This window comes from Marmota monax, unplaced genomic scaffold (genome assembly GCF_021218885.2).
Source record: "Marmota monax isolate L192 unplaced genomic scaffold, Marmota_monax_Labrador192_F-V1.1 WCK01_AAM20220418_F8-fsc00011, whole genome shotgun sequence".
Lineage (NCBI taxonomy): Eukaryota > Metazoa > Chordata > Mammalia > Rodentia > Sciuridae > Marmota > Marmota monax.
The window spans coordinates 26,347,501-26,359,513 of record NW_026693082.1 but is presented as its reverse complement, the minus strand read 5'-3'; positions in this window follow the sequence as shown (position 1 = coordinate 26,359,513).

Here is a 12,013-nt window from a genome sequence, read left to right as displayed (position 1 = left end):
CTTTTGAAGCCAGATTCCAACCTCAGAGTATTTTAAATTTTGGAAATTCGTGGAGCAGAGGCCTGGTCTGGTTCAACTCCCAATCCATTTGGGAACAAAAGCAAAATATTTCAGTAATGCTTCTGGCCAGGGTATGATGAGCAAGGCCCTCTCCAGGCAGATATTGATCACAAAGGTATTAACTCCTCTCTTCTCTCTCCCCTTCACAGATGAGCCACCCTACAGCCATCCCCTGGTTAGTCTTGAAGGGGGATAATAGCACCAGCAGATGGAGATGGGCAGATGAGAAAGGGACACTACATTGGCCAGTGGCCCCAGGGCTTCTGCACCTTTTGATTGCACATAGATGAAGCTTGGGTTTTAGGTTCCTACCCACTGATGTCCTCTCAGAGATGGTTTTTGCTTGCCAGTCTCTGGGGCCAATAAACAGTGTCCTCACAAATCCCCCTATCTTAACTCCTAAAAGGAAAAAAATAAAACAAGTCAGGAAGATTATTTCAGTTTGTTTAATTTGAATGCTTTTCTACCTAACAACTATTGGATAAATTAGCTGTTGTAACAGACATTAGGAACCCAACCTTCAGGCATCAATATGTTCTGCTGATAACATATCACAGCACCAGCTACCCAGAGTGGGCAGGCGTGTGGCCAAAAGAAGAGTTGAGAACATAGAAGATATTTTTCTTAGAGAGCAAGCATGAGAGTGAGGGTTATCTATTTCTAATGTATTAGTCATTCCCCCTTTTCTATGGTTTTTATATTTCAATCATCCCTGGGCAAGTAGAAATGTTAAACAGAAAGTTACCGAAAGAAACAATTCATACATTTTAAATTGTTCTCTGTGTTACAATCTCAGTCCACCCTGCCTAGGAGGCAAATCATCGTGGGTCTAGCATATCTGTGCTGTATAGGCTACCCTCTCATTAGTCACTGAGTAGCCATCTGGATTATCAAATTGACTTTTTCCCTATCACAGTGCCTGTGTTCAGTAAACCCCAACACAGTAGCCTAACACTGTCACAGTGCTTGTGTCACTCATTTCACTTCATCTCCTCACGTAGGTACTCTATCATCTCACATCATCACTAGACATGTGAGTACAGCACAATGTATTTTGAGAGAGACTACATTCGCATAACTCTTACTACAGTATAATATTATAGTTCTTCTATTTTATTACTCATTGTTGTTGCTAATCTCTTACTGTGCCAGGTTTATAAATCAAACTTCATTATAGGTATGTGTATGCAGAAAAGGAGACAGTAGATACAGGAATTGGTACTATCTATGTGCTCAAGCATCCACTGGGCATTTTGTAATGTATCCCCCATGGATAAAGAGAAATACTGAAATAAATATGCCCTGATAATTCTTCTCTGCCAAACTGTGTGCTAAATACCAAGGATTCAAAACATTTCCTGGATTCAAAGAGCTCTCAGGCTAGAAGGAAAAAGAGCACTTACATAACTGATGGAATGACACAGTAGGTGGAAAGAGCAAAGGAGCATGGGAGTGGAAAGGACTGAGTGATTCATTTCATTGGGAAGGTCAGAGAAAACTGCACAGAGGAAGCGGCTTCAGTAGGGCCTTGAATAACAACAAAAAAAGAGAGATGCGGGTCTGGGAGAAGGGAGATGAGAACAATTCAGGAAAAATTGCCTGAGGAAAAATCAGGGAAGTCCGGGCCCTCCTGCAGGCCCAGGGCACTGAAGCAGACAAGCCCAAGTAGATTTGGAACATGGGGGCTGTAGAAGTCGGGTAGTCTGTATCAGCAAGAAATGTCTTACCCAGATGTGTGGCTCTGGGGAGCTGGCAGAATTTTTCAAGCAAGGAAGTATATTAGAGATTAACTATGGCAGAAGTATGAGAAATAATTGAAGATTAGAGAGGCTAGAGACAGGAAGACTAGATAAGAGCCTGCTTCAAAGGTCCAGGTGAAAGATGCTCTGATCCTTCCGTGTGGACAGAGAATTAGAAATGGAGAATAAGAGAGAAGGTTGGAAGACAAAATTTAAGTGAAACTGAAAGAGTCTGAATAGAAACGATGGCTACGGGGAAGGATAACTAACTTAGGTAAAACTAAGGGGTGAAGGTACCATACCTGAAGAGGCAGACAGAACAATTTTGCATTCAACCATAATGATTGGGGTTTAGATACACTGAGTTTGTGGGGCTCTGGGGACATCTTATGGGCAACTGGAATCATAGCTCTACAGATCAGCGACTGTGCACAGAGGTACAGACACAGTCAAGGGCACCATAATGAGTGACAGTGAACTGATGCAATGACAACTTCAGAGACTGGTGATCTTGGAAGCCACTATCCTCCCCAGGTTTAAAGGGACAGTTGGAAGAAACAGTATTGCCAGAGCCCAGAGAGAGCTTAAGCTCTGAAGGAGGGGCTGCAGTTGTGAAGGGATAAAGCCATTGCCAGACCATAGTTCCAGAACAGGAAATCAGTGGGGAAAAGAAACAGTCTCATCTTCCTCTTCTTCCATCTTCTCATCTCTTGATGGAAACCAAAGGGCAAGGTAGCAAGCTGATACCTGGGAACCAGTGTCCTGAGGTGTAGATTAGAAGGGAAAGAAGGGGATCTGATAGGCTGGGGTAGATGAAGAATCACCAGCACATGGACCTCCCACCCCAACCCTCCAAAAAATCCAGGAAATAGAAAGTTTGCAGGTGCAAGAATAAGTGGAAATAATCACTAGAGTATTAGGTGGCAGAACACTGGCTTTTAAGATATTGAGAGATGGAAATAAAGAATACTGCCTTATAAGGACAGGTAGTTCAAGATAAGGTAGATTCTAATAATCAAGTCCATGACCACCTTGAATGCCCCTTTTCTATATGCTAAAAATAGATACTGCTTTGCAATCTCCTTTCCTGTCTTCCAGAACAACACTGATGCTGTGAGTTTCTGAGACTTGGATCGACTAGTTCATTCCCGGGCCACCTCCGTGCATATTCTAAGGGGCTCTCCTTCCTCCTGATGCTACCACCACCTGCTACCACTCTCTAAAGGTGTCAGGTGCTAAATCACTATAGTAAGACAAGAATTCCGGACCTCCAAAAGTGTTACTACCACCACAGGTCTTGAAGTTGAGTTTTTACTAGCACATCCATCCCAAACAGCTGTTCATGAAAAGCAGCCTGCCAGATATGGAAATAGCTGCAGTTGCTTTAGGTGCCTTCACAAGAACTCTAGGAAGGCACTATATTGCCCTCCCTCTTCTAGAGATGAGAAAACTGGTGCTTGGGATTGTTAAGAGTATGCTTTAACAATGTGACTCCCAAGTCCATCCTTAGAACCCCTTCTTTTAGACAAAGCATATTCCTTGAGCATTTATTATGTGCTAGGTATAGTTCCAGACACAGGGAATTGAGAAATGAATAAGTCAGACAGATTTCCAGCCCTCCCAGAAGCTACATTCTAAGGGGCTGGAGGGGCCACATGCTCATAAGCAGGCATACATAGATATGATCATCTCCAACAATGCTAAGGCCCTTTCCCAGTGCCTTGCTGTCTAGCTTTTGGCCTCTCTCCAATGCCGAACTGCAAAAATCCACAATCACTGCACAAAATCCTGATTGTTAAGAAGGCGGCACACCCACGCAGCAGGTCTGTCTGCTGTGTTTGTGCTGCACCTTCCCACCCAGCACTTGAAATGTGTTAAATAATCATGGCCATTCCATTGCAAGTGCATTTCTCTTTTATTTTAATCCTATTATAGAATTTTTTGATGGCAACCTGCTGTTAGAGTACATCTAACTATGTTAAAGCTCCCCAGGCCGTGAGCATGAAAGAACCTCTTCAGAACACACGCTAGGACAGGTCTACCTTGTTAGCATGGAAATGAAAATAAAAAGCACTGCTTTGGGGCAAGGAGGAGGAGGACGGGTGTTCTAATACCAACGCTTAGGAGGTGATCCTTCCTTGATCTCTCCTTCATGCTTCAGGTGGTGGTGGCTTGATGGTGGGAAGGATTCTTTTCTGTATTCTATCTGCTTCTTGGTGCTTAGTGCTTTTAAGCAGTGGGGACTAGGAATATATAACTTGCAGCCCTCTTGCTAGAGGTCAGCTCTACAGCTCTGAATGTTCCGCTTGCTTTGGGGGACAAGAGAATCAGTGGTCAGTGCAACATTATAGGTTCACTCCTGAACTTCACTGATGTTTTATGAACTAAGTGGAGATAGATACCATTTAAACACACAGGTAAACATCTCTCTCTGCTTACAATCATGCCAATGGAGAGCAGCCCTGGAGTGGCACAAATAACACAGTCCCGGAGAATATTGAGCTCATCTTTCTTAAATGAAGTTACATACATAGATTGCCACAAAAATTTATATTTTAATGAATAATATCACTCTGGAAAATAACAACACACAGGTCATACAGCGTTGAGAGTAAAAATTAGAAAATATCTAAGGCACCTTGGCCTTCTCAGCCTCAATCCAAACACCCAAGAGAATGGATGTTGTGCATAAGTTATTAATTGAGGCCCAACTGGGGAAAGACATGCTCACTCTTGTTTGTGGTGGCGAGGGTGGAATAGGGGACAATCATTAGCCATCCCTTATGTGTTCTGAAAAGTCAGTTCCAGTGAAAACTGTGCAACAAGCATGTTCTCCTATAAGAATTCTACTTCCTCTTGATCTTTTTATTCCATGGTACAATGTTATATTTCAATGTATGTTCAGCAATTGGTATAAAGACCAGAAATTATGAATACTTTCCAAACATTGTTTATGGATTCTTTTCACATGAACCACAGCAAGGAAATACAAGCAGATTATTTTAAAGGGAGTTTGGTCAAAGCATTTCCAGATGAGAGAGAGAGAGAGAGAGAGAGAGAGAGAGAGAGAGAGAGAGAGAGAGAGAGAAAGAGACCCCAATGGATGGATTTGTTGATGATATGGAAGCATGATATACAATTTACTCCCTTAAATGACAGTATAGAAAACCACACTGAGTGAATTCCTCATCGCAGGGTGATATTTGAAATATAGTATGTAGCAACTAGCTGGGCCTGAGACAATCTGACTGGACTCTGGCTGTACCAACACACTTGTCATGAACATGATCCTGCCCTACCCCACATGAGGCTCTCTTGCAGACAAGATCATCCTTTAATTTGGTTACAAGCTCTTACTAAGTGCATTCTATGAATACCAGAGACCCTAGACCAAATGTTAGTGATTCGTAGAACAAAAAGATACGGCCCCCATCCTCAAGAAGCTACATCTAGATAGAGAGAAATATAAAACACAATACAGAGCAGAAAGCATTAAACATCTTAAAAGGGGTATGCACAGAGTTTCATGAATAAAGAAGAGGGAAAATTATTGATAACTAGAGGAAATAAGTAACTCTTCTTGGAGAAGGATGGATTTTAAATGGGGCTCAAAGGGTGAATGTTATTTAGACAGGAATAGCAAAGGAATGGAGCATTTGGAGGAATGAACATCAGGGGCAACTTTAAGACAGGAAAGTGTGGGGCAGATTTAGAGAATGTTTCCATGTGTCTGCATTACAGGACTTAAGAACTCTGTTATTAGGAGACAAAACTGGGGAGGTAGATTGGGGTCAGATCATCATAAGCCACAAATGCCAAAGAAAGGAATTTGGACCTGATTTTGCAGGACTTGGAGCACAGTCAAAAGTTATTTCAGCAGGAGAGTCCATGATCAGAGCTTCATCGTCAATCAATTCAACACTATTTTAACCTTAACAGGTAATGATGGCAGCAAGCTGGCCCCAGAATGCCAAGCTCAGCTGCATAAGGTCAAGCACTGGGTTACATGTGCCTCTTGCAACAGAGCCTGGAGAAATAACTGCTTATTCAAGCTGTCAGTCACCGATTCGCTGGAAGCACCCCGTGTGCAGGGACAACGATGAATGCTTCTCCTACTTAGTACTTAGCAGCAGGATTTTGCTCTGCTCCACAGCTGTCATCCAGGTCCAGGACAAAGAAAAGGCTTAAGAGGATCTGAAAGAACAGTTCATGGGCACTCCCATTTTTACTGTATATTTCCGTGAGCTTGGCTGAGAAGGCTGGTCAATGTTGATTTTTCTGCATGAGATGGAAAAGCAGAACTCTGTTGATTTTATGTTTTATGGCTGATCGATGGGGTCAGAGGGAGGTCTTTGAGACATGCCGAGTGGGAGGAACTGTGATGCTTTTGATGGCCTCCTTTGTGTTGTATCTTCTTCTGGGAAAGCAAAAGGTCAAGGTGAATCCCTCTTACAGATTCACATGGCTCAGGCGATATCACCCCTCAGCTGAAGAGGCAATGATGGGGGCGTTTCCAACCAAGCTGAGCAAGGAGAGGTGACATTTAAGGGCTTTTGAAGAAGTGCTGCACTTTTGGCTAAGGGACCCCAAACTGCACCTGCATTTCTGCAGGCTCCTCACTTGCTTTTTATATCCTTGCAGGCTGTATCTAGAATTGCTGAAAGCAGTAAAATCTGTACACCCTTGAGGTGTTAAGAAAGGCAGTAAGGGTGAGGGAGACCTGGCTGTCCAGTGACCAGGTGTGTGTGTCATTCTAGCCAAACTCATGGTGCCTTTAACTAAGATTCATGATTTTAAATTTCTGTAACACTGTCACTAATAATTGCTACAAATCATTAAACCCCTTCAGTCTTAAATGCAATACTCATCCCATCTAATCCTTGTAAAAATCACTATGGAAGTGACTATTGTCCTTGTTTTACAGAAGAAATGGAAGTACTGGAAAGTTAAATCACAGGCCCAAGTTCACATAGTAATGAATGACAGAACAAATTTGAGCCCAAAATCTCATGTTCTTCACAAATTGCCAGGCCATCTCCTCTGCCTTACTTGCTCATCTGTATTATGGGCACAATCATTGAAAAAAATCAAAACCAAACTATACAATATGATACTCAGACCTTATTCACCTTGTTAGAGCTAGGCAAATAGAAAGCTTCACTACTGTGAAATCCTCTCTGCCTCTTTTTAGTTAGGAATATGTAGGATTTAGATGAGAATGAACTTTCAAAAGCCATCAAACTGAAGTGGTATTGTAGAAAAAAAAAACTTGCTATATCATACAGCACAAATCAGAAAAGTAGAGAAACAGGAGGGGCTACCCTGGGATCTACAGGAAACATTAGAGTAGGGAAGGAGGTTAAATGGCCTCTTGAGCAAAAGCAAAGGAAAGAAACACGTGCAGAGACACATCTGCTCAATTCAACCAAGCAGGAGACTTGGTCCCTGACACGGCATCCCTCTCCTCTCTTCCGCCAGTTTAAGCTCTTTTCCATTGTTCTGCTCTCACATGGTTTGCATGTAAAAGCAGCCCAGTGTGGACATCATTAAAAGTATCGTGACTAGAGGCTGAAATGAGACACTGATTGTGCCATTAAGCAACCGATTTCATAAACAAATGCAGTTCATTCTCCCCGCAGCCTGACATCGCCATCTGAGGAGCACTGCTGAAAATAATTTATTTGCAAGTGTTCTGCTTCAAGTCTCAGATTCCAGAGAGCCCCCACTAAGTCACAAAGAAATAGATAGGCAAATGGTTTGCTGCAGGCATGCAGGGGTTAATAAGCGTACACACTCACACACACAACCCCAGAAAGCCTCAGAGGGTCCCTGTTGCTGTTAAACTGCCATGGCTACAAAGCCACCAGTGCAGCCAACCGGAGCTACGGCCTCCCGAGAAATGACAGATTTAAAGGAAGAAATACTGTGCACTTGCTGGAGGCGAGTTATTTTAATATAATGCCGAGATGACAGCTCTCCACATTTAATCATCAGACTCCTGATTTTTTTGCTACAACATTAGAATTTCTCACAATTGGGGAAAAAATGTTTCTTTTCCATCCATGCCTGACAGTTGCATGTTTGCAAGAAATGTCTGTAAACTTCTCCAATTATTTTTAATAAAATGCAAATGATTGTCTACATAAGCCCTCTCTTTTCCAATGGCCCCTGCCCACAGCAAAGGGAGGCAGTCACCGTGCTTTGGAGTAAGGACTCTGGGTAAGGTTGCTTGCCTAGTGGTACCACCTTGCCACTCAGAAGGGTTGCCTCTCTCTGTGTCACCTGGATTATGACCATTTCCTTTTTAGTAGTGTCTGTGATCAGCAGCTGTCAGAAAAGCTGTGTATTTGATTATCTATGCCTAAATGGGCTAAAGTAACCTGGCCAGCTCCCAATCACAAGCTCAGCCACATCTCAAGGTTTGGCAGCTATCAAAATGGATATTTGCATAATTTTCTAGTTTGCTAATCCATATATGGTCCCCTAAGGTAGGCCTGTACTATTCTCACACTCGCTTCTCTTTAACAGATGAGAAGCTAAAATAGAGACACATTATATCCTGACTGAAGATACATAGCACAATGGACCACTGCCAGGAACCACACCTAGTACCCAAGCTACTCCATTCATTTCTTCTTTTTTTAATTTTTTAGTTGTAGTTGACACAATACCTTTATTTTTTTAATTATATGTGGTGCCGAGGATGGAACCCAAGTGCCTCACACAAGCCAGGTGAGCGCTCTACCGCTGAGCCACAACCCCAGCCCCATTCATTTCTTCTTTGGGGAAACTTTCAGTAAGTATCTACTGTCTTGAGGCCCTGAGCATGCAAAAATAAATAAGACTTGTGTTCTTCTCAAGTGGAGTTCACAAGGTTGTAGATCAGATAGACAAGTGAATAAATAATTTGAAAATAATGTGAAAGGCAACACAATCCAGGTAAGCTCAAAGTGCTAAGAAAACATTTCCATGACTGAGTCTGCCTGTGGAGTTGGGAAGGGACTCAGAGATGACAACTGCAGAAGCTTAGGAAGGGGAGGGAGGAGGGCCTCTGCCTGCAGACACAATTGCACAAGCAAAGGCATGAGACACACACACACACACACACCCTCTACATTTGAGGGTTTTAAGAACAGGGCCTCCATGAAAAGAAACAAATATAGGCTACTGAATGAAGGACACACTCAGTAAGTAATCTGGAAAGGAAGACTGAGATCAGAAGATGAATGACTTTGGTGGTTAAATAGCTATTGGGGGTCTAATGTCTGCTTCAAAGTAGGCTGGAAAAAGTTCTTATGTGACAGCAGTGCTTGTCCCTTTAGCTTCAAAATAAGGCAACCCGAAAATGGCCTGTCAGGGCAATGCCAACTCACTGGGTGAAGTTCCCACTACCCATTGGGATAAACCAACCAGGGTGCCTTCCAAAGGCCAAAGCAGCCCTGATACTAAAGCAATCACTCTGGCACCCAAGTAAAGACGAGACAACTTTGCTTTCCTAAAAGGAAACTAGAGAAACTCAGTCTATGCCTGGACTCCTGTTAAATAATTCCTCACCTGCCCATTACCGTTCAACCCATCTTAATTCACAGCCATCTCTTCTGGGTTTTGCCTAGCTGCACCTTATTAATTGGAGTGTGGGTCTCCCAGAAAGAATAAGACCATCATTAATAACCCTTCCCTGTCACCTGAAAGAGAAGTGCTGATAGGCATTCTCCTAGAGGATTGATGAATCACAACCACAAAACCAGCGTGGGTGTGCCCTGAGAGCCACCACCTCCATCTGATCTCATTTTCACCTATTTCTGAAGTGCAAATCTGGGACTTGAGAAGTGGTGCTCTTGATAATAATGGGAAACATTTTGCAGATCTGGGTTAGCTTCTGGATTTTATTCTGGGTAAATAATTAGTGCTTCTCTCCAGTGGTCTGTGCTCCAGAGCTCCACTCACTAGAGACAATAAGTAGGAGATATTTGAGGCCTACCCAGGGGGCCCCTAGCGATGAGTAGCAACCCCACCCCCGCCCCCTACATCCATCCCTGGCTGTGTTTGACACTGGGCACCTCGCCCAGCACCATGGACAGCGCTAATGGGATAACTCCTGTATGCAGTGCTCTCAGAATGCCTGGGCAGGCTGCTGCTTTGTAAATACAAAGTATTGTTCCCAGAGAGGCTGGCGCCTGCTTCTTAGCAATGTGTGAGATCCTGTTCTGCAGCCAGGAGCACCTGCACTATCTTTGCAACCTTGTCTCTTTCTCTTCCAATGCGCTAAATTGAGACACAAATGAAGCTAAAAAGAGCCCAATCTCATTTACAAGCTATACACTTCAAAGGGGAAGGGAAAATAAAAAATCTCTTGAGGTGACTATTTATTCTAGCACTGCTCAGTATAACCACTACCACACCACCTCACCACAGGTCCCAAATGAAAAATTTTGAGGGCTATTGAACACACTGCAAGTTTTCAGAGCAGATCCATGAAAAGTTACTTAGCACAGTTGTCTCTGTAATTGTGACACATTAGGAAAGTGCATAGTATTCTGCAACCCTTGGCCTCACACTTGCCTGGGTGGTGGGATAGCCAGGGGTTAGGATTCTGCACCACAGCCCATTAACACTAGCAGGGAGATGGCTGCCTAACAACAGTATCCCCAGCTGAGCTTTGCAGCTTAATCCTGTTTGGTTTAATGGATTTGTTTCCAGAATCAGAGGGTCACGAATAGAAAGGGGATAAAAACAGTGCCATGGTGATGCCTTTGAACTGGCCTGGTGTGCCTATCAAGTGAGCTCTCCTCTTCCCTATATCCACACCTTGAGAGTGCTGGACTACAGGATACATACATTCTGCAAAGCCCTTGGCCTGGAAACAGCTAGTTTCCCCTCTACCATCTCCACTGCCTCCTACCCTCATTTCTGCTCTTGCCCCCTGACATTACAATCCAATTTAGCAAGTTCCTAGGCATAACAGAAATTGAAGGCATTTTATTATGCTTTTTTAAAATTTTTATTTTTTAGTCAGCTACATATGTATGAATGAACTTGTGCTTTCTGATTTACTGGGTGAAGGGCATGGCACAGAATAACAATAATGATGCAAAGTTATCCTGTGTCCCATGCTAACCCTGTGCCAGGAAGACATGAAGTGCATGACTTGTCATTGCTTCTTTTTTCTTCATAACAACCTCATGAACGTGCTGTGATTATTATGCCCATTTTGTAGATGAGCAAACTCAGACAAGAAGAGGAAATGATTAAGCAGACATTGTTGACTCTAGGACTATGTGTATTACCACTACAGTTCAAAAACAATAATGCAGTAATAATGTGACTCGTGGTAGAGACCAGAATAGGACTGGAAATTTCCTTCTGGAGCAGCAAAGAGAAGTCAGACAGAGTTGGGATAAAATCATTAACTCACTGTGAAATTTTATACCATTTTCTCACTGTATCTGGGCTTAAAGGTAATGACACCTAAGGATGATTTTTGTAAGAAGTGAATATGAAAAAAAATATGTGATGGACTTAAACAAAAGAGGCCTTCAACATCCACACCTATCTCTTCCTTTCTCAGCCCACCCACCTAAGATTCACATCTTCTGAACCACAATATTATCTGATGAGCTGCTTGTGGCAACTTGGTGCCACCTTCTAGCTATTTTATCTGTCATTAGCAAGATGCATAAATGAAAGTGGTGGGCAACATGCCTATCCTCATTCCTATACCATCTCCACTCCAGATAGATTACCAAATAGGCACATAAACTGCAAAAAAAAATGTTGAAAATCTGTGTATACAAAATATTTACAGAAGAAAGTCTTAATTAACCAGAACCCAACAATGGAATCTGTTAGGTAGAATTTCTTCTCCCTCAACCTAAAGGAACAATCTTAAAATAGAATAAGCTACCTTGCAAAGTAATGAGCTCCCTGTCACGGAAAATATTCAACCAAAACCTAGACAACCAGCTATGAGAGATGTTGATCAAAGGGCATAATGCATGGGCCAAGAATTTGATGAGATCAATTATTGTAAAACTGTTTTTAGTAGCAGAATGTAAAAGAAATAATAGTGGAAAAGGGCAAAGACAGGTTGGATGCTTAGATCCCTCCATGTGGCCCAAAGGAATCCATATGAAGTTTTATTACTCTATGAAATTCTTTATAAAAATAACTGACATGGACGATCTCTAAAATTCTATAATCTGTGATTCTAATTC